The 21,550-nt window shown below is 38.9% G+C and overlaps 1 protein-coding gene across 1 annotated transcript in view; it reads right to left on the bottom strand.

Annotated features, from left to right (window-relative positions):
• Positions 1–19,109, bottom strand: part of LOC120427279 (uncharacterized) — a 255,636-nt gene extending 236,527 nt beyond the window's left edge. Inside the window, exons 1-3 of the mRNA XM_039592129.2 lie at positions 19,041–19,109; positions 18,828–18,911; positions 9,327–9,811 (exon numbers count right to left, since the gene is read on the bottom strand). The gene's annotated coding sequence lies outside the window, so the exon portion shown is untranslated. The remainder of the gene's footprint in view (positions 1–9,326; positions 9,812–18,827; positions 18,912–19,040) is intronic.
• Positions 19,110–21,550: the final 2,441 nt, after the last annotated feature.

Genomic DNA, 21,550 nt, shown 5'->3' with positions numbered 1-21,550 from the left:
AACGAGTTCCATACAACATTTTTTGCAATTTCGAAAAACACCCATTGAGTGAAATATTAAGTCGAATTTTCATGTATTTTGACAATAAATCGTTAAAATAAAAAAAAAATGTTGAAAAGTGTTACTTTTCGAAACAAGTGCTGAAAAGTTCAACTTTTCAGCACCCATTTCAGTGCTGAAAAGTAGAACTTTTCAGCATTTATTTTGAAAAGTGTTGCTATTCGATTCTGTTATTTTTGGTACAGAAAAGTAGGCTATTTCGTCGTTCAAGAATGACAGGAAAAGTAAGTAGTTTCACGACGGAATTGCAAAAAAAATATTTTGCTTCATTGATTCGTTCAAACATGTCTCCATACAATTTTGGCAGCAGGCTATTAAAATATTCAAAAATCTGTATCTTGAGAACGGATTAACTGTCCGAAGTTTGATTATCCTAAGGTTTGTTTGGGATAATTGAATCATGAACAAAAATATATATTTTTTCTCATTTTGTTCTTTTTAACATCAAGTTCAAGTTCTGCGACCCCATTTTTGTCAAATTTTAATTGTTGATTGCCTATTAAGGGGCCATTCATAAACCACGTGGACACCTTAAGGGGGGGGAGGGTTGAGATTTCCAAAAAAGTGTCCACGTGGTTTTTGGATGGTCCCTAAACAATAAAAACCATTTTTTTTTTCAATATTTCATCACCGCCATTTTTGCCGCATCGTGGTTATAAAAATTGTAGTTCAGGCTTCATATTTAAACCCGACAGTGAAAAATAAGACAACGATTTTTTTCCGTGATTCTATTAACCGATGTTTCGATTACCCAATGAGACATTTTTCCAAGGCCTTCGGATAATCGAGTCTATACTGTATTACCCCAATAAACTTATTTTTGACCATATCAATTGTTGGGGCTGTTTTGAAAATTTTGAAACTTTTTTCAACCGAAAGATTTGAAAATTTCACAATAATTTCATTATTTGAAGACGGTGCATGATATCGAACTTTATCTAATGTTCTTTTCGATTGCAAATTTGTTTTAGATCTGAAAATAACGGTATTTTTTTCGATTGTTTTCAATGCTTTTTTTTATTTGTCATCCAAAACATATCCAATAATGATAATGATGGTTATTCAGCGCTGGTTATCTTTTTTTTTAACAAAAGAGTAGACGTGCATGAAAAAAAATAAGTTTCGCCAAAAAAATAAACTAAAAGCCAACTCGCCTGTTCAAATCCCAGAGAATCACCACCCGAGTGGGTGTGGTCGTGAAAGCGGACCGTTAGATGAACCGTTTCCGTCCCGCACTTCTAGCCGGTTGAGTGCCAACGGAACGATTCCAAGTGGCAGTAGGAGCAGAGTTTGATGTGACGAGCCCCATAAAGGTATGACAAGAATTCTAAACGAATGGGCAATTCTCCCTTTTCCTTTGGCTGGATTCGCCGGAAAAGTGGTCATCGGATGAGGTCAAGGATCTTTCCGCCTTTTTCTCGGAAAAGGATTCAACCGTTGAGTTGGGGTGTCTCGGGGTGTGAAATTCAAGAAATATTTTCCAAACACACACACACGCACACAAGCGTGCGAACCCTCGTCCCGCCGTGCTTCATCAACTCTGAGGGGTTTTTCTGTGAAAATGACATAAGGAAAATGGAGTCCCTCTCTTCGTCACCTTTCGACCATTTTTCCTGGAATGTCGTTCAGGTTGAACGGGGGAAGGTTCGGGTGCTGGGAAAATAAAACTCACAACAGGCTCTTAGTGGTCACGTTATGAGAATTCTATACTTTTTTTTCCTAGCACCTTAAAGGTCAAATCTGTCGATTTTTCAATATCGGGTATCATTGGAATACCTTTGGTGGTGGGAAAAAGTACTCGTTGTGACAATTCTTCGGTTCAACACAGGTGATGATAGTAGGAAACTATTAAGTTTAGCACAAAAGTTAAAAATTATCTTGGTTATTAAAGAAAATTCTTCTAATATTTTTTTTACAGAGGCTTTTAAATGAAATACTTATGAAAAAACTGAAACATTGTACAAATTTGTAACTTTGTTTCAAACAAAATTGCATCCCAACGTTGTTCAATAATACTAAAAGAAGTGCGCCACAGTCCATCGAACATGGTGCGATAAAACCCGTCCCCGATGAAAACTTTTGCCGTGAACTCGCAACCAGTCAGTGCGGCAATCGAACAGCAGTGATGCCAAATAAATCATTCCGCTCTATCAGCCATCCACTTTAATCTCTTCTTCATTTCTCAATTTGGTTTTACTATTTTTCCAACCATCTTCGAAGTCTTCCAAGTGCACCGATGACAAACTCAATCAATGAATCGGCAAGCACACTCACACATACAAACATGACCCCACTCCTCCCCCGCACTCAGTCTCAACAGTACAATTTTTCCAGCTTTTTTTTTTGTCTAGCAAAAAGAGATAGAGCGCGTTGTTTTCTCCAGACGACGACCAACTGCCGGAGACACACTGGAAGTCGACTTGCAGACGACAATTCCAAGCTGAATGCAATTAAACTTTAGCAAAACAATATCGAATCGGATGGTTTGCCAGCTGAACCGAGTGGTGCAAGTGTAGAGGTTAGGAAGGGTGTTGGTAGTCTGAATTGGACATCGGAACTGAAGTAAACAAGAAAATAAAATCTTTGAAAGCATTGCTCGCCGCACAGAATGACCAAAGCATGAACGAAATGAATACCATTGGAAGATTTTTGAACAGTCATAAATTGAGGTGAGATGCTCATAAAATATTTTTTTGTAAAGACTTTAACAAAATTCTCATATCTGTAATGCATTCAAAACTGGCAAACTTCATACTTCAACGACTTCAAAACATTTTCAGCAAATCCATCCAGCCCAAAACTGACAATGTTGTCAAACGAACGATGGCCACGCCACCGATGCAGAAGAAAACATTTCCGGAACCGACCCGGAATGGAGCATGTAAACATAGAAGCTTCAACAATGCAACACGAACACACACAGTCGTCGGAATCGTCTCCAGGAAGTCGCCGTAAAAATGAAAATTGAAAACGTTTTATTTTTCTGTAACATTTTTTTGTCGACATGTTTCAAATCGACAAACGCCGCCGGTTAACTCTGAGCTGAAATCACTTGGGTCGTCTTCATCCTCGTCGTCTCGGGCGGAAGCTTCCATCAAGTGCCTTCGTAGCTCAGACAAGGTCATCATCATCACCGTTTTTGGTATCGTTGTTGTCGACGAAAACCGGTTATGTCTTACTCTGAGCACTTGAGTGTGGTTTAACCCTCGGGTGTCGAACTAAACTCATTGTAGAAAACAATCTCAATCTCGTCTCATTCTCATCTCATTCTCATCTCATTCTCATCTCATTCTCATCTCATTCTCATCTCATTCTCATCTCATTCTCATCTCATTCTCATCTCATTCTCATCTCATTCTCGTCTCATTCTCATCTCATTCTCATCTCATTCTCATCTCATTCTCATCTCATTCTCATCTCATTCTCATCTCATTCTCATCTCATTCTCATCTCATTCTCATCTCATTCTCATCTCATTCTCATCTCATTCTCATCTCATTCTCATCTCATTCTCATCTCATTCTCATCTCATTCTCATCTCATTCTCATCTCATTCTCATCTCATTCTCATCTCATTCTCATCTCATTCTCATCTCATTCTCATCTCATTCTCATCTCATTCTCATCTCATTCTCATCTCATTCTCATCTCATTCTCATCTCATGTTCATCTCATTCTCAACTCACTTATTTTTTATGTTTCACCCTTCTCTCCTGTGTTTTTTTCTTTTCCATTTTTTTGTTTTATGTTTTCAATCGTTACTTTTTATACATTATTTATCATTTTTTAACTTAATTTTCAGTTAACTCAAAGGTTAACTTAACTCACAACAGTAAAACCAGTGCTGCTGAAACTGTTTCTCAATTTCGAGAAAACTTCTAACTTCATCGCCAGAACAAAGCGTTGAGGTTAGGTTACATCAAACGTTGTCGGTGTTGCCGGATGAACTCGTGTGTGTGTGTGTGTGTGTATGTGTGCAGTAATGATGTCGCACAGGGCAAGAAAGGGGTCCTTGCGGGGACGGCAAACAGGGACAACTTCCAAGGATGAAACGATCCTCGTCGATGCAGTATCAACCGTCGACATGAGTGCTATACCGGAGTGAGCTTGAGGGACAAGTTTGAAATTGTAAAACACTTTGTGACGTGCATGTGTGGGTATCGCTGTATGTGTGACTTTCATTGTTATCTGCGATACCGGGTGTCGTTAAATGTTCTGTGTTTTGTCCTTTCCTGATTTTCCTGGAGACTTCCTACAGAAGGTTAAGGGTACAAAGGTTTGATGGGATATCAGTAAAAGGGCAAAGTTGCAAGTTTTGATTGTTTAGGAAATGTTTGTGGGGCATTCTTGAAAATGTTACTAAACAAGCAATAATGGAAATATCTAGACGATTTTTGAGTTTGATTAGCTTTTGAGGAAAAGAAACTTTTTTGTTTGAATAAAATAGAACACTTTCTTAACAACTAACTTTCATCCAAGAGAAAGCTTACTTAATCGTAAGATTGACCAATCAAGACTAAACTTGTTTTCGCCAACAAAGTTTCTTCCGAGGGAGGGTGCCATCGATATGCAAAAGTTCGTGCCTCGTCACCGTCAACAATGTGCGTAACGTGACATATCCTTCCTTTCCTAATCGAGTTTTCCGTTTTACGACGGTCCAGTTGAGTGGCCACAGCCAGTCTCGAAGAAAACGAAGGTTCCCCCTTGGAAATCTTGCAGAAAAACATGCATGACGAGCAACTTTTCCTTTTTTTTGCTTCGCTAAATCATACCCTAGATTTGCCTCCCTGCTAAAAATCGAGAAAATTGCTTTTCCCTCCCATAAAGAAAATCGATCTGATTGAACTCGACACCAGCGAGAGACTCGCGGAGGTGGTGGGCGGTTTGCCATTAATTACGATCGTCAGAGTGAGAAAGTGGCTGTGCGCCCATTTAAATTAAGCATTCCCGACAGCTGGAAACAGATGTACGGAATTGCACTCTCCTGTTGCCTTTTAAAATTCAAAACACGACGGTCTCGTGGCCTTCATGGGTTAAGTTGAACAGGACGACTTGGTAGGCAGGGTAAGTTCTGAATAGTGGGAAAATTTGAATAAGAAAAACCAACTTTATTTGTATCCATTGAAATAAATACCTTATGCACGATTGAAAGGATCCTTCAGAAATATGTACTGCACTTATAAAACCAATGTTTCTTGGAGTCGGGTCATATTTCAAGCGGCTCCAACTCCGACTCCGACTCCGACTCCGGCTTTCTGGGTTTAGCCGACTCCTACTCCGACTCCGGCTCCGGCTTTCAGCTCCAAACGACTCCGACTCCGACTCCAACTCCGGCCTACCAACTCTAGCCGACTCCGATTCCGACTCCAGCTTTCAACAAATTGATGGCTCCGACTCTGACTCCAAATCCACATATTTTTAAATATTTCAAAAGTTAGTTATTTATGGTTTTGAAAAATTGATAAATAGGATTATTAAAATACTCTCTAAGAGTCACGTTTTTCTCAAGGAAAATAAGTTCGAATTACAAAACGGAAAAAAAGTTGTTATAACAACTTATTGGGGTAATCTGAGTCATCCGAGAACCCCTTGGACTTAAGACCGCCCGAACAGAAGGTAATAACTTAATTCATGCCATTTCAATAACAAATCGTCGCTTGTGTGCTATCTTGTGACACGTCTGATGTAAAAAGATAGGACGTATCACAAGATAGCACACAAGCGACGATATACTGTTAAAATAACAAAAAGTGTTATGGAATATTCTTGCAAAATCCATTTTTGCATAAGAGTTTAATAACAGTTTATGTTATCATAACAAAATTTGTTATAAGTCTGATATTGATTGACGGTTTTTAACCACGCATCATAACCGCATAGGTTCTGTGAGTATGGCAGACTGTATTGCTATTATGTTGGGATGTTCTGGACCATTCCAGGGAGTTCTTGTAACAGCCGTAGACCCACAGATCATAACTCCAAGGAGTCCTTTGATGACCCAAGACGTTCCAAGTCATTAACAAAGTAGTCTACTATGCTCTGAAGCTATGCGGGTATTATCCGCGGTCAAAAACCGCCGACCTCTTGCTTGTTACGGTGGTAGACTCACTGGTCTTAACTCCAAGGGATTCTCGGATGACTCAGATTATCCCAATAAGTTGTTACAACATTGCACTGTAGCCTTACATACTCACTGATGCAATCTGGGCAGGATTCGGTTTTTAAATCTTGAAGTTTCGACTTGTTTCTATGGCATGCCTCTTGCACAAACGGTTTAAACGGATAGAAACAAGAGAAGTCATGAATCAATCATGCTAAGACATATCAGATTTCATAGTTTTTGCTGATACGCGTCGAATGAAGTCAAGATGATCGAAATCCATAATAAAATAGAGATTTTAGAAATGATTTTAGAAATAGTAAAAAATAATTTTTTTGTGCATTTTTACCCAGAATGCTCAAACTTCAACAGCTTGTAACTTTTGAACCCCGGGGTTTAGAGAGCCCTTTTTTCATGTCTCGGCGATATCTTTCGATAAAAGTTTGTCCCGTTCGTGTACACCCTTGGACCAGCTCCCATATAAATTTGCCCATTCTCCTTTGGATTTAATTACTTAACCTCAAATATACATTTGATTAATTGAAAGCTAATAAATTAAAATATTTAATAGTAATTTTTTGAACAAAACTATTTTTTAAAGCTACATTGATTTTTATTTCAGACGTATACATTAAAAACCTTAAAAACTATTGTAAATTTCACTTGAGTTCATATATCTTTAGACAATGTTGCCAGATATTCAGAAAACAAAAATAAAACTTTGTTCATTGAGATGATTTTAGGACATCTTGGCTTGAAAATTATATTCAATATGTAATTTAAATGTTCATAAAATTTGGAACAGGGTTTCCAAATCAATAAAGATAGCTCCGGTAGTCAATTTCGTCAAAAATCAGTACATCTCTTTAAATTTTGTAAAATTTATTCAATAACTCGAAACTGTAGACAAGGTTGCCAAATTGGCTCATCGTTTCTAAAATAACAAATTGAAATAAATATAAACGAACAGCTAAAACCAAAACAAAAATTACACTATATTTCATTTTTTCTTAATCTTCAAAGCAAAGTGTAATCTAAATCCTATATTAAACAATCACTGTCCAACATTCTTTACGAATGTCAGCACCACCCCACAAACACCTTGTTCGCCATACTTTTCCGGTCCAACATTTTCGCTTCCGGTGCCCGAACTGGGAGGTAAGGAAAAACCTTCCCCTTTTCCCTTCCCCCTTTCCTTTCCCAGATGAAAAATCAAAATTAAATACCCACCAAACTCCACTTTATTAAATTCTCACACTCTAGTCTGCTCAGCTCAGCCCAGCAGGAGGCAGCAGCGGTTCTTGCTGTTCGTCTTCGACTCCTCCACCCCGCGTTGGGACCGCTGGGGAGTCATTAACATAAATGAAGCATTAAAAGCGCTGTTAATTACACACCAAAACAAATGCTTTTCCATTTCATTGCTCGATTGCTGCCGCGCCAAACACTTGAGGAATGGCGCGATACCTTCGACGGGAGAGAGGTTTTGGGGTTTTACAGGCAGGGTGGAAAAGTTTTGTTATGAAAACTTTATCCTTTCGGAAAAGAGGTGCGAGCTAGCTCGCAACCGGCGTGAGATGAGTCCTTAAACTTGAGATTTGCACACTTGCAAAAGGATGCGCGCAAAAGGTGCATTCGTTGGCAGCTTGTTTGGTTGAATGAATGTGAGAGGGGGAGTTTCATTCAGCAATCGTTAAAGTTAAAGAGGGCCAATTGTCACCTCAACCTAATGAAATAAGTGTACTCGGTTTGAACGGGGAAAGGATTACTTCAGCTAGCATGTAATTAACTAGACAAGAGTTTATAAGTTTTTGTTCAGTTTCAACAAAATTGCACTCTTGGATTTTTTCACCGAATTTTCAACTGCTGAACAGTTCGGTAAACTGAAAACTACCGAATTCGGTAAAAATTTACCGAAATTCGGTAATGATGTTTATTATTGTTCATCGTACAACCGATTTTCGGTAAAATTTTGTTTATTTTGACAGATCGACGCCTTTTTGACGTTCCGAGAAAAACGCGTTTTTATTTTTGAACTTGAATAAACAAAAACGAAAGCACGCGATGTAAACAATAACAAACATGTTTTGTTTGTTTGACCATTGTGTGCATTGCTCTGAAGTTTGGTTGAATTTGGTTGCCGGAGTCCCGAGTTATAATTGAAAATGTTTACGCTAGTCGAGCTTGTATCGGTGTCAAACGCGTTCTGACCTGAAATCCCTTTGGCCAATTGTCGCACTTACATCAATTTTCAGGCTGTGTCAAGATAGCACGACAAGATTGGAACTTCTTTCATATGAAAAGTGACCAAAATTTTCGGAGCTTTTTTGGTTTTTATTGAATATCTCAGGACTGAAATTTAATTGTGGGGATCTGCGAAGGTCAAATGGTGAGGCATTGTGAGCTGCATAAAATGGCATTCTTAACTCAATTTGGCCCAAAATGCACGTACGACAAGTTAGCACTACGGCGACGAGATGGTTTACCAATCTGAACTTTACCAATTTTTCAACTACCGAATTGGCACTTTAAAGTTTCTGAAATTAAAAAAAAAACCTTTTAGCAATCTTGTACGATGACTTCCAACATCCTTCTATTCAATGGGCCTGGCATATTGCGTAATTTAACCGCAGAGAGAATTCGTTGAATTGGAACAGATAAAATGTGATCCTCCGCTCAAGTTCGATTGCTATTTTTTTTTAAATATGAATTGTTGGATTCAAACATTATAAAATATTATTTGAAAATCTTTGGCAATCTCAATTGATCCATTTCCCAAGCTCCTCATCAATTTTCTGTTCAAATTTCCGTTCCTAATTCGCCACTTCAATCCTTTCTACCCATCAAGCCCAAGAGTCCCTTGATTGCAGTCAATCCTCGACACAAACGATTTATGCCCCACCAAAGGACAATCGTCCCGTGTTTTTTCTCACTTTACCAAGGACCTTCTCACCGCAACAAGGAGTCCCGACCGGGCAACAAGTTCAAATCTGACCGAGCTCCTCTCGATTTCTGGTTCGTTGGAGAAATACTCAGAAGGCAACGAAAAGATTCAAAGGAACAGATCCACCTTTCTTTCTTTCTTTTTTGCTCTTTCGCGACCGCCCCCCAAAACGGTCGTAATGATGCTCTCAAATTAGTACAAATGGCCCTCAAGACAGAAACTTACCTTAAATTTAATCAACAAACGACGCCGAGCTCGATGTCAGCAGGTGTCTTTTTGCTTCGTGACCTTTTTTCCTCTTTTTCACTAGGGTTTTTCTCTTCTTGTAAATTTTCACTACTTTTTACATCACTATCTTATTTTTTTCCTTTAAACTTACAACTTTAAGAAAGTTGCACCCTTTTCTTACCTTTTTTTACTTAACTTTTTTTTTTTGGTTTTTCACTTCACAACCCTGCTCGTATTTCGCGGATACTGTCGAGTACCGTTTATCTGGTCTTTTTTTTCGTCTTGCTCACTTCTGCCCTGTTTTCCACGAAAATACAACCTTCGTGGGAGGAAATGTACTCGGTTTCCACACCTTTTCTTCTACCTCCTGAGATTGGCCTCTTGTAAAAGGTGCTGTGATGGGGTAGGGAGGGTTCTCGAGATCAGCAGGTGTAAAGTTCGAAACTCGCTGGCAGACCGAAGCCAGGTCGGGCCAAGTTAATCTGAAATGAGACACAAGTTGCAATTCAATTAGTATCGATGAATCGTCGCTTTGGAATGGGATGGGAGTTGAATGAAAAAAAAAAAGTTTGGGTTTCAAACCTTTTTGGTTGTGGGATGATTCTAGAAATAGGAGTAATTCTCTAGGTTTTCACGAATAGACTTTTCTATGTACGAAAGAGGTGGGTATTTTTTCCAGACCATTGATTGTTGTTGTTGTTGATTTTATTAGGGGAACTTTAACCCTATGGGTCATTCGCTCCCAAAGACCATTGAACAATCTTTAATTTTTATCCCCTCCGTTTCTATTCATGTCCAAATATCTATTTTAAGTTCCATTCAAGTTCGAACAAACCTCCAAAAAAGCAAAGCGTTCCAACACTCCACCCTGTCAGAATCAATTAATCACTGCCATGACTTTTATTAAATAAAAAATACATTTATGGTGACACAAATGGGATATAATTATGCGGGATGTTTGCGCAATAGTTGAGAACAAAAGCCAGCGGAAAATAGAGCGAAACCCGTTGGTGAAAAACTCGAGCATCCATGGCTGGCACCGAAATTGAAAAGTGTGCAGACTGAAAAATGGCAGACACAATGGAGAGGAGAAAAAAAAAGTTTCCACCATTGCAAACAAACGAGAGGGCGGGGAAAGTGACCATCGTCGGCGGGGTCAATCAGGAAAAACGGAGGGTTGGAATTTTTTTGGCATTTCAGTCGTTTATGTATTTATGTAACGAAAAAGTATTGATTTCATGAAAAGTTATGTAAGGAATTCGGTCAAATATAAAAGGTATAAATCATGATTTACAATGTTCAACATTTTATTCATCAAAATCATGTCAATCGCGATCAGCACCAATGAGGGTGAACAATGTACACTGTACTAGTGTTGCACTTCTGATAACAATGTCTGATTGTTTCAAAAATCCAACTCGGAACCTGGATAAATACCGTTGACTCAGAGTCGTTATTTTTTAATTGGTCAATAATGAGACTCTTTCTTTCTTTCAGCAAAAGGCAACAATTTTTTTTTAAATGCTTATCTTTCCAACCCTTTTGAAACTTTAAAAAAATTCTAAAGTGAAGCAAATGAATCGATTATATTACGAAAAAACACAAATAAGTTTCCGAACGTATATTTGTTCATTTCTCCTACCCCATCCGTTTTTTTACAATTCCAAAAACACTCTCGACCGTAAAAATTGTCAAGGCCTTGCAGTAGCTTCCGTTTGGATTTTTTCTCAAATTCATTTCATTTTTTTCAGCAGGGAATGTGATAAAAAAACGTCAGCCAGAGGTCATACCTATACTTTTTTACTTCTACTTGACATTCCTACACCCAAAGTTAAAGAACGAGAGGATAGTCCTCACGAAAATAAACGTGAGGAAAGTGCTATTTTGCGAGAGTAAAGACCTCTCGCGTGTTCATTCGTTCATTGGAACAGTTCATCCTATTGAGTGGCTTATATGGACAAATGACCGCCACTTAGTCACCGAACCATGGTGGCCCATACGGCAAAGGCACGGTTCAATATGCCGAAGGTCTTGGGTTCGAATCTCGGTACCGGTACTTTTTTTTGATAAATGAACTTTTTATGAAAATGAACCCATGAGTAAAGTACTCTCGGTAATTTCGGGATTTATCCTCTCCGTCCGCATACAGTACCATTTTACTACCGAATCGTGCTCTTTATCCGCTCTTATGCCGATGCCCAGTTCTGGGTGTACAAATGTTTGCAAATGGAAATTTTTATTTTAGTGATTATCTGATTGTTTGTGATTTTATATCACCATTTGAATCGAATTGAAATCTAAGGAAAAAACGGCTTCTACAAGGAAATTCCTTTTACAGCAAGCTTCTAAAATAAAAGAATCAATCTCCAATTGATTGCACATATTTTAAATAATAATATTAAAAAAATGTTGATAGTAAAGAAGGGTGTGTCATTTGCATTGCATTGCATTGTCATTGCAATTAGGTACATACCATTGAGCTGTTTAACATTGCAAAACTTCAAAATCTGAAGTGTGACAGCACGGCACAATCACGGCGATTTATCAATATTTGAATGTAAAAATCCTTGCAAGAATCTTTATGCATCTTTAGAATTTCAATAAAAAATACAACACATGCAACAATCATCCCAGCAGCGTAAATCATCCAAACAAGCGATGGTTCCTCGACTGTGGTCGGTTTAACAGGAGATTCATTTCTTAACCCTCCAAATGCATTGGATTTGGGCTCAAAAATCTTGTACAATGATGCTTCTGCAAAAAAATATTCGGCTCAGGATCAACACCCTTTCAATTATCACTGGATCTCCCAGTGACCACGCCAGAAGAAGCCAATCATTGACAGTACGTTTGGACCAACGGTACAGACCACTAGTCATCGCCAGTATTGGGAAAGTATCATGAATTTCATGTATCCATTCTTCAACAATCATGCAAAATGAGTTACCGTAAGCAAATTGAATCATGCCAAGATCACCACTTTCTAAGTGTCCCGCCATTCTGTAGGGTCCTATGCGATGCAAGTCACCGAACTTGTATATATATTTCACCACACCTTGCATGCATATCGCGTTTGCATCACACCTTGCGTGCAAGCCTTTGTGTTCGATTCTGACATAAGAGCGCGTGGTTATTTAGTCGAGAGAAAGCCACCAGCCGGAGCGGACAGGGAACGACGACGCGAACCGATGGCTAGCGGGCGGACGGGTGGAAGGTCATCGGTGACAATCGGAGTGAGCACAAGAAGTCTAGGACACTACAATTGGCGACGAGGGTAAAAAAAAAAAAAGAAGGAAATTCGGCATGGGTCAACTGTGTTTTGATGGTGAAATTTATGTTTGTTTACAAAAAATAATAACAGCAAATGGATCTAGTGAATTTTGTGAGGAAAAAAAAAAATGTGTTGTGCTGTTGTGAAAAAGGAGGAAAGTGTTGTGGTTGGGTTTGTTTACAAACAAAAAAAAATAAAATAAATAAAAAAAGTGAGTCATTGAATGAAATTGTGAAAATTCGGAATGCTGAGCCGAAAAAATAATTATGAGGTTTGGCAATAATTTCTTAAGCAAAAGGCAGCAGGTAACGACGGGAAACTGTTTAGTTTCGCTTGGAAAATAAGTGAATTGCTTAAAATTTTGATTTGATTGTGGCTGAAAACAAAAGCTGAAAAAAATGATTGTACCTTATTGCATAGTTTATATTGCAATCAGATTTGGAGGAAATTTTGGAAAAAAAGATGGGTTTGGTGTGCATCATGGCTTTAAATAATAAAATTGGCGGATTACTGGCGGTAGCACTGACGTGTTTGTGCCAAAGTTTTTTAACAGAATTGTACTGATGTGAAAGAATTGTGATGTGAATCACTTATGTTAGTGGCTGACTGCTCAGAAAACCATTAGCAAATGAAACTGATAAAAGGTAAAGGTTCAATGCCAGCGAGGATCGATATACTTTTTGGATATTTTGAGAAGTGTATGATATCGATGCCGTCGAGGATCGATATGAGTTTCGGCCGTCGTTGAGACGTGCAAGAGATCGATGCCTGCGTGGATCGATAGGAGGTTCGGCCATCGTTGAGATGTGCAAGAGATCGATGCCTGCGTGGATCGATATGAGTTTCGGCCGTCGTTGAGACGTGCAAGAGATCGATGCCTGCGTGGATCGATAGGAGGTTCGGCCATCGTTGAGATGTGCAAGAGATCGATGCCTGCGTGGATCGATATGAGGTTCGGCCATCGATGAGATGTGCAAGAGATCGATGCCTGCGTGGATCGATAGGAGGTTCGGCCATCGTTGAGATGTGCAAGAGATCGATGCCTGCGTGGATCGATATGAGGTTTGGATATTTCTGAGAAATGTAAGAGATCGATGCCTGCGTGAATCGATATGAGGTTCGGCTGTCGTTGAGATGTGTAAGAGATCGACGCCAACGAGGATCGATTTGAGGTTTAGATGTTTTGAGAAGTGCACGAAATCGATGCCTGCAAGGATCGATATGAAGTTAGGCCGGAATTGAAAAGTACATAGTACATCGTAACAGCATGGATTAATACAAGATTCGTTATAATGAGTTTAAATCTGCCGTTTTTGAGACGTGTTCGAAATTGAAGCCTGGGCTCGATGTGTGAGAACTTCTAACATGCAGATGTCAATGTAAGATTTTTCTGTTACATATATGGCAACATAGTGACGTCACTAACTAAAAAAAAGGGGTGTTGTAATGCTGAATTATGTGCAGCGGGTATTCCAGAGAGTTTAAAAGTTCTAACTGTTGTGGAAAGCATCATTACACATCTAGAAAGAGTTTGATTGTTTCACTAGTGATTGTGGAGATAGTAAAATTTCTGAAAAGGAGTCATGTAGAAACGACACGTCCAAAGACAGGATTCCAGCGTAGAATGATAAACTTCCCTCGACACCGAGCTTGAAACAGTTAACGTTATTTGACATAACAGTCGTTTTTGAAGAATGATAGGTAAAAAAAAAACGAAGAAATTTGTTAGAGAGGATGAGAAGTGTTATGCTGTTGATGTTACCGGAATGGTTCTATGAATTGATGTTGTTGTAAATTAAATTAAGGTTGATGAGTCAAGCATTTAGCAATGTAAACAGTTAAAGGCAAGTATGCCGTTACAAGTTGGCTGACAAGCTTCGCAGCACAGAGCAGGAGGTCTATAATGTGATTAAAATGGCACGATGAAGGTTCAATAATAAAACAATTATTGAAGGAGCTCTTGCTGAACTAGAAATAAATGAGCATGTTTTGATATCTGATTTTGATCTTAACAAATATAGCGACTATATGCAGTTACTCAGGATTTGTGGTTACTCAGAATTTGTGGACAAATTTTGCCAAATGTATGTAGAATGTGCGAATGAATAATGGAATAGATGTTGCAACAGTTGGAACAACTCAGTACTGAAGTTTCAAAACATACCTTGTGAAGGGGATGAAGATTTTGGTAACTTTACGCAAACAAGCTCGAGAAGGAAGAACAATTGTAATATCAGTGAATGTGATGGTTCAGTGGAAGCAACACACATTTAGTGTCTTTTGTGTGAGTAACCGAAGTTCACGCGTGGAATGTAGTTTGGAAAATTGGTTATAAATTCTAGTGATTAGAGTTGCTTATTGTAGAAGATGCAATGCATAGATTGTTTTGAAGCCCACAGATTGTTTGACAGATTGTAGATTCTTTTCACAACCACTATATACACATTGAGGAGAACAAAAAGAAAAAAAAATAGGAAGATGCGCTGACTTACGCGAGACGGTTAGCCCAACGTGATTAAAAAAAAAGTTTCAGCTTGTCCACTGAAGAAGTGCTTCTGATACGAGAGTTTGCAGACAGCTAGCTAACAATTATGTTTAGCTACGGATTGGTTAAATAAATTCGCGTCATTGATACATGCCGTGACTTGATTATGAATGCAATATTGGAGTGTATTGTCCGTTTCCCTGGAAGGTACACGCCACGAGACATTCCTGAATGTGCCGTAGACATTGTTGCCAGTGATTTTCTGATTTTGTGCAACAGAAAAAGTATCTGACAACAATGCCAAGCGAAGAAAAAACAAAACGCGCGGTATGGGATTTGAAACGCGCATTTGCGGCGCGCCATTCAAGGCTGGTTTACCGCGTGTTCTTTTGGGCAAAACGGTCAATATCAATATTGAAGGGTAACAAAAAAAATCTCTGGAGAGTAAACTATATTGCTATCGATAATAGTTGCCAATGAAAAGATGTTTTTTATGGTTTGGTTAGGTTTCTTAATGTTTTGAGAGACTTGATCGTTTTGGCAGTTTAATTCTCCCAATCATGTTTTGTTGGTTTAAGATTTGGTTGAGAGAAGAACGTAGAACGTCACTTTTTGTGACATTCGTGCTCCGATTGTCGACAAACTCTTCAATGAATTCAGTTTAAACGTCCCAGTCAAAATGCTGCCCGCATCGGACATTTTATCGAGATATTTACTAGACATCTATCGGTAATGAATGTTTTGGCTAATTTATTGCGGATTTCAGAGATTTTTAGACAATCGTGTAAGTTGTGAAAAGCACTCCAACAAAGTGCACACCTCAAACTACAGCAGAAAAAAACTATATAAGACACACTCCCCTGTCTGAAACTGTTCTAAAGTGTTCCGAAGCAGCAAAGCTCAGTCGAGACACGCACCACTCTAGGCGAGCGGGGGGCAGAAGGGGTAGGATTTCAAGTGTGCAAATATTTGGTGTGCAGATATTATTTGCAAGGGTGGAGAATTTGGTGCAAAGTGTGCAATAGTTTTGCCAACGAGACATCTCATAGACATCTACGAGCCCGTCGTGACTGAGGTAGAGCATAAAAAAAGGATTCATTCGAGCTGGATTTTGCTTGAAGGTAGTCAAAGAATCTGTCATTAAAAAAAAATCGTGTTGGAGAGAAGTGTACAGGATTACAATGACTGTTTATTTGATTATTAGATTTTGAATTGAAAAGAAAGGTGAAGAATGGTTTATAAGTTTTTAGTATTGCCAAGAGTATTGCCCTTTTTTCTTGCCAAACAATTATAGTCTTCTTTATTTAGTTTTACAATATATAAGCCTGAACAAGTTCGTGGAGCGAGTTATATTTTTGAAGGTACGTTCAAGAATAGAGTCATCTGTAGATTTGACAGTTATTTGTTTTTTTATTAAGGTAAGATGGGGGTGTAGGGTCCTATGCGATGCAAGTCACCGAACTTGTATTTATATTTCACCACACCTTGCATGCATATCGCGTTTGCATCACACCTTGCGTGCAAGCCTTTGTGTTCGATTCTGACATAAGAGCGCGTGGTTATTTAGTCGAGAGAAAGCCACCAGCCGGAGCGGACAGGGAACGACGACGCGAACCGATGGCTAGCGGGCGGACGGGTGGAAGGTCATCGGTGACAATCGGAGTGAGCACAAGAAGTCTAGGACACTACACATTCTAGTATCAGAACATCTGTCCAATAGTTTAAAGTTGTAGTTAGACATGATTGGAGTCGGATCCCAGCAGCAGGTTCCATTTAATAGCTCCAGCGTGTCCAATTCCGGGTAGAATCGTGGACTCACACGGAGAATAAAGAGTTCCTAAATTCGTGAATAAGCGTTCATGAAAATGGGAACCTCGAACAAAGTGTTCAAATCCCATGGTACGATTTTGAAAAACGTACCATGAAATTTGAACACTTTGTTCGTGGTTCCCATTTTCATGAACGCTTGTTCACGAATTTGGGAACTCTTTTTTCTCCGTGCAGCAAGTACGAAATGATCATGGACTGGTACGCATTGATCAGGACTACAAACAGCAACAGTATTAGTCTAAATAGTTGTCGTTATAACTCACGACGGAACTTTAATTGCGTTCCTGAGGTGAGACTCCCGACAACGGATCAAATGTTCTGCAGGAAGCTTCGGATGTTAACGGTTCCAGACACATTTGAGCGAACCAAAGACAACTTCAAAACTTTGACCAGCATCGAGCACCAAGAAGATAGATCGAACGGATCTGTTATAACGTAGATCGATGGTATTGACTTGTTTAAACTGGGTACGAGCACGAAAACTTTTTCACTTCGACACAAGTATACTGGCACGTATCCAAAGTCAATATTGCTACCATATTCGAATGGAATGTACATAATGCTGAAGTCACCATTTGAAGTAAGCTTCCATTTAAATATTCTGCAACTAAAATCAAGAAATCAAGATCAACTGGAACCCCGCTCCAGTAGTAAACGTAAGTCCGGATAAGTCATTTGAAGCCGCAAAAAATGGATCTGTTTGCAAATCAGTCCATAAGCCCAGTGTTTTCTGTTTTCTGTTGTTTTCTGTTTCTGTTTTCAGTCAAATTCTTACAGTTATCTAAAATTGCTTGAAATGTTTTCTTCGGTGTGATAATAATTCGTTTATTGAAACTTTCTAGAACATGCAGAGCATCGTTATCCAACGAATCGATTAGCAGTATTGAATACATTGCTGATGTGTGCAATCCAAAGTATGCATCCAACCGACTAGTGATAATAACAGGATCAATCAAATCTTTTAAGAAGCCAATCAGTACAGCTTCGGTAGAAGGCCGCAACTCCTTCTGATGGAAAATTACCGTAGTTTGTCTTCCCGCAAGTACCGATTCATTGGCCTCAGGCAATTTTTCGCTTACATGACCCACGTCGCTTATGTCAGTTTTTGCCAAAGCTAGCAGTGGTGATAAAATAAATAGCATGACGAACTTTGTCATGATTGCAGTACAAACCGTGACTGAGCGCCGAACAGTGTTGTCCATCGAAAAAGTAAACATTGGAAGTCAACATGAAAAAACTATGATCAAGGTGCTGGAAAGTGTAGGTTTCTACACAACACGTAATGCATTGTTACACCTCGTCGCCATCGTGCTAGCTTGTCGTACGTGCATTTTGGGCCAAATTGAGTTAAGAACGCCGTTTTGTGCAGCTCACAATGCCTCACCTTTTGACCTTCACAGATCCCCAAAATTCGCGGATGTTTGTCACTTTTCATACGAAAGAAGTTAATCTTGTCGTGCTACCTTGTCACTCTCTGAAAATTGATGTAAGTGCGACAATTGGCCAAAGGGATTGCTGGTCAGGATGCGTTTGACGCACGTACAAGTAAGACTACCGTAAACATTTGTAATTATAACTCGGGATTCCAGCAACCAATTTCAACCAAACTTCGGGGCAACGCACTGAATGGTCAACCAAACAAAACGTGTTATTCATTGTTTACATTGCGTGCTCTCGTTTTTGTTTATTCAAGTTCAAACATTAAAACGCGTTTTTCTCGGAACGTCGACCTGCTAACACAAAATTTTCAAGAATTTGTCGCGGTTGAGCTATCTTGCCACTCGTCTATTCAGACTTATGTAACTGTATACGTATCTGTCCTCGTGTCAAACTAGCGATAGACTTTTTCGCACTGGTAAAAATGTATCGATCTTCAAATACTGCAAGACTACAAGCCACTTGTTTTACTTACCGAATCGAATTTCCCTCAAGCACGAAAAAAAATAAAAAATCGATTAATAGAAGATTGAATTACAATTTTAACGTCAAACGTCGCCTAAAATGCTGACAAAATAAATAAATTACATGATGTTTAAGAAAATTTCAGCTACATTTATTACATCCATATTGTTAGTTCCTAAAAGATGTTTTAGGAGTTAGTTTATCTGCATCTTTGTGAATTCACCTTTGATATATTTCCATCGCTGATTACTCATGTAGCAAAAAGTTTCAGGATCTCTACAAGATACCTACAGCATAGCAGTTTTCACCGCGGCAGGATGAAATTTTCTTCAAGAGTTCAGAAGGGTATTTGAAAAGAGGTTTTACCCTGCTGCAGTCCAAACTATGGATATGGATTACTTCCTGCCACGATATCGCGATTTGGTTTGTGCGTAGAAATATTTCAAGGCGATTTCAAGGAAACATATAAAAATTGCAAAAATAACACCAACAGCATACACAATCCATACAAGAGACAGATCTTCAAACGTTGTACTCTTCAGCAAACTGGTATGAATTATACTCATTCACTCCTCAGCTTGTGTCTGAAAGGTTTTGTACAAAGCAGCTTCGGCAAAAAAGACACGACTCAGGATCAGCAATCGCTCGGTGATCATTGGATCTCCCAAAACCCACAACAGCAGCGGCCAGTCGTTGATGGTTCGTTTCGACCAACGGTAAAGCCCAGAAGTTAACGCCAGTGGTTGAAAAATATTGTAAATGTTATGTATCCACTCGGTAATCATCATGCAGTGATAACTATCGTACGCATGCCTAATCGATTTCAAGTCCTCACTTTCAACGTAGTGGTCCATGGAAGTGTCGGAACATTTATCCAAACTTTGAAAATTGTAGTCAGACATCATCAACTCCGAATCCCAGCAACATGAAGCGTTCAACTGTTGGAGGGTATCGAGTTCCGGATAGAAACGCGGGCTCAGAAGATACGAAATTATCATGTATGCGTTGATCAGGACTACAGACAGCAGTAAAATCAATTCAGATAGCTGGCGTTCCGCCTCCGTATGGAATGGTATTCGAACACCTACCGTGAAACTTGCTAGGACCAACTCAATGTTGTGTAGAATGCTCCGTATTGTGTAGATTTTTGTTATAATTGAACGGACCAAGGAGAACGCAAGTACTGCTACTAAAATTGAGAGCCATGATTTTACGGTGTACTGGAAAGATATATACATAACAAAAGGATCACCATGCAATCCCAATCGAATAGTTCCATTTAGTCGTGTTGCCACAAACGCTAAGAAATCTAAATCAACCGGATGACTTTTTTCAGTGTTTAGTGCCATTCCAGCTAAGTCGTCAGTTGCAGTCAGTAGAGGATCAATTCGCATGTCATTCAGTTGGAAGATTTTTTTTTGAATAGCGGTTGTAGTAATATATCGAATATCCGCGTGCATCATAAACTACATAAATTGCAAATAATTGTTTGCATAAATCCAAAATTTCATGAAAGATTGACCTTTCCACTACAATGATGCGCTTGCTAAAACTTGACAGTACAGCAAGAGCTGCATCATCCAACCTATCGATAAACATCACAAGGTACATTGCTAGTGAATATTTTTTTTAGATAAGCGTCGTGCCCACTTGTTATTATCACAGGATCTACCGAACCTTTCAAGAAGTTTACTAATACAGCTTCCGTTGACGACAGTGGTTCCTCCTGATGGAAAACCAACACAGTTTGTCTTCCCAGAAATACCAATCTTTTAATCTGTATCAGTTTCTCTGTTAACTGATTGCCATCGAGCATTGCTATTGGTAGTACAAAAAACAGAATGATCAATTGAATCGACTTGGCCATAGCTCGTGTTATACTGAGCCCACTATTTAGCCACCACGGCTTTCTAATGCAGTAACGCCGCCTAATATTGCCGGTTAGTAAGGATAGTGATTACTTATCCGAAGATAGTAAACAACAAATATTGTACTGTGCATGTTTGGTCATTTACCTACGGCAAATACGTTTAATTTTGCACTCTTATCATACAGCAATTCCACGTCAAACCAGCAGGATTTAATTCAAAAAGATTTGCTTATTTTTGGCTCACCTAGAATGATCAATTGGATTGGGTGTCGAAACTGGTATAAAAGAGAACCTACACATAAATGACGTAGTCGTAGTCATAAGAAATTTGACTTTTTATTCAAACCCAGGCCTGCCCAACCTTTTCGGCTCAATTTTCACATTTTTGATCGTCAAAATTACAATTGTTCATTTATTCATGGTTTCTTTGATGGAATCGGTTCTCAGATGACCAGTGAACATAACTTTTCCAAAAGTTTGAAAAAATATTTATACAAGTCGTTTTTATCTACATTTTACGTCAAAAATCAATCCGGCCGAAAAGGTTGGGCAGGCCTGCATTAACCCATTGACCGTGCTTAAATTAGTATTTTAATTTAGAAAATCGCTTGGCAATACATTTTTTTGAAATTTTGCAAGTAAAATAAGATCTGCTTGCCACAGATCCAATGTTTGAGAACATTTCCCGAAAAAACACCAACAACGCACATGCAACTCCAACAGCATACATCATCCAAACAAGGGACAGGTCGCTGACTGCGGTAGCTTTGATCGCCCTTTCCTGGTCCAAAGTCTTTCCCTTATCAGCATCCGCTTCAAATCCTTTGAAAAGCGCAGCTTCGGCAAAGTATGCACTACTCAGC

The sequence above is a fragment of the Culex pipiens genome, chromosome 1 (assembly GCF_016801865.2).
Source record: "Culex pipiens pallens isolate TS chromosome 1, TS_CPP_V2, whole genome shotgun sequence".
NCBI classification, from domain to species: domain Eukaryota; kingdom Metazoa; phylum Arthropoda; class Insecta; order Diptera; family Culicidae; genus Culex; species Culex pipiens.
This window is presented reverse-complemented; position numbering and strand designations above follow the sequence as displayed.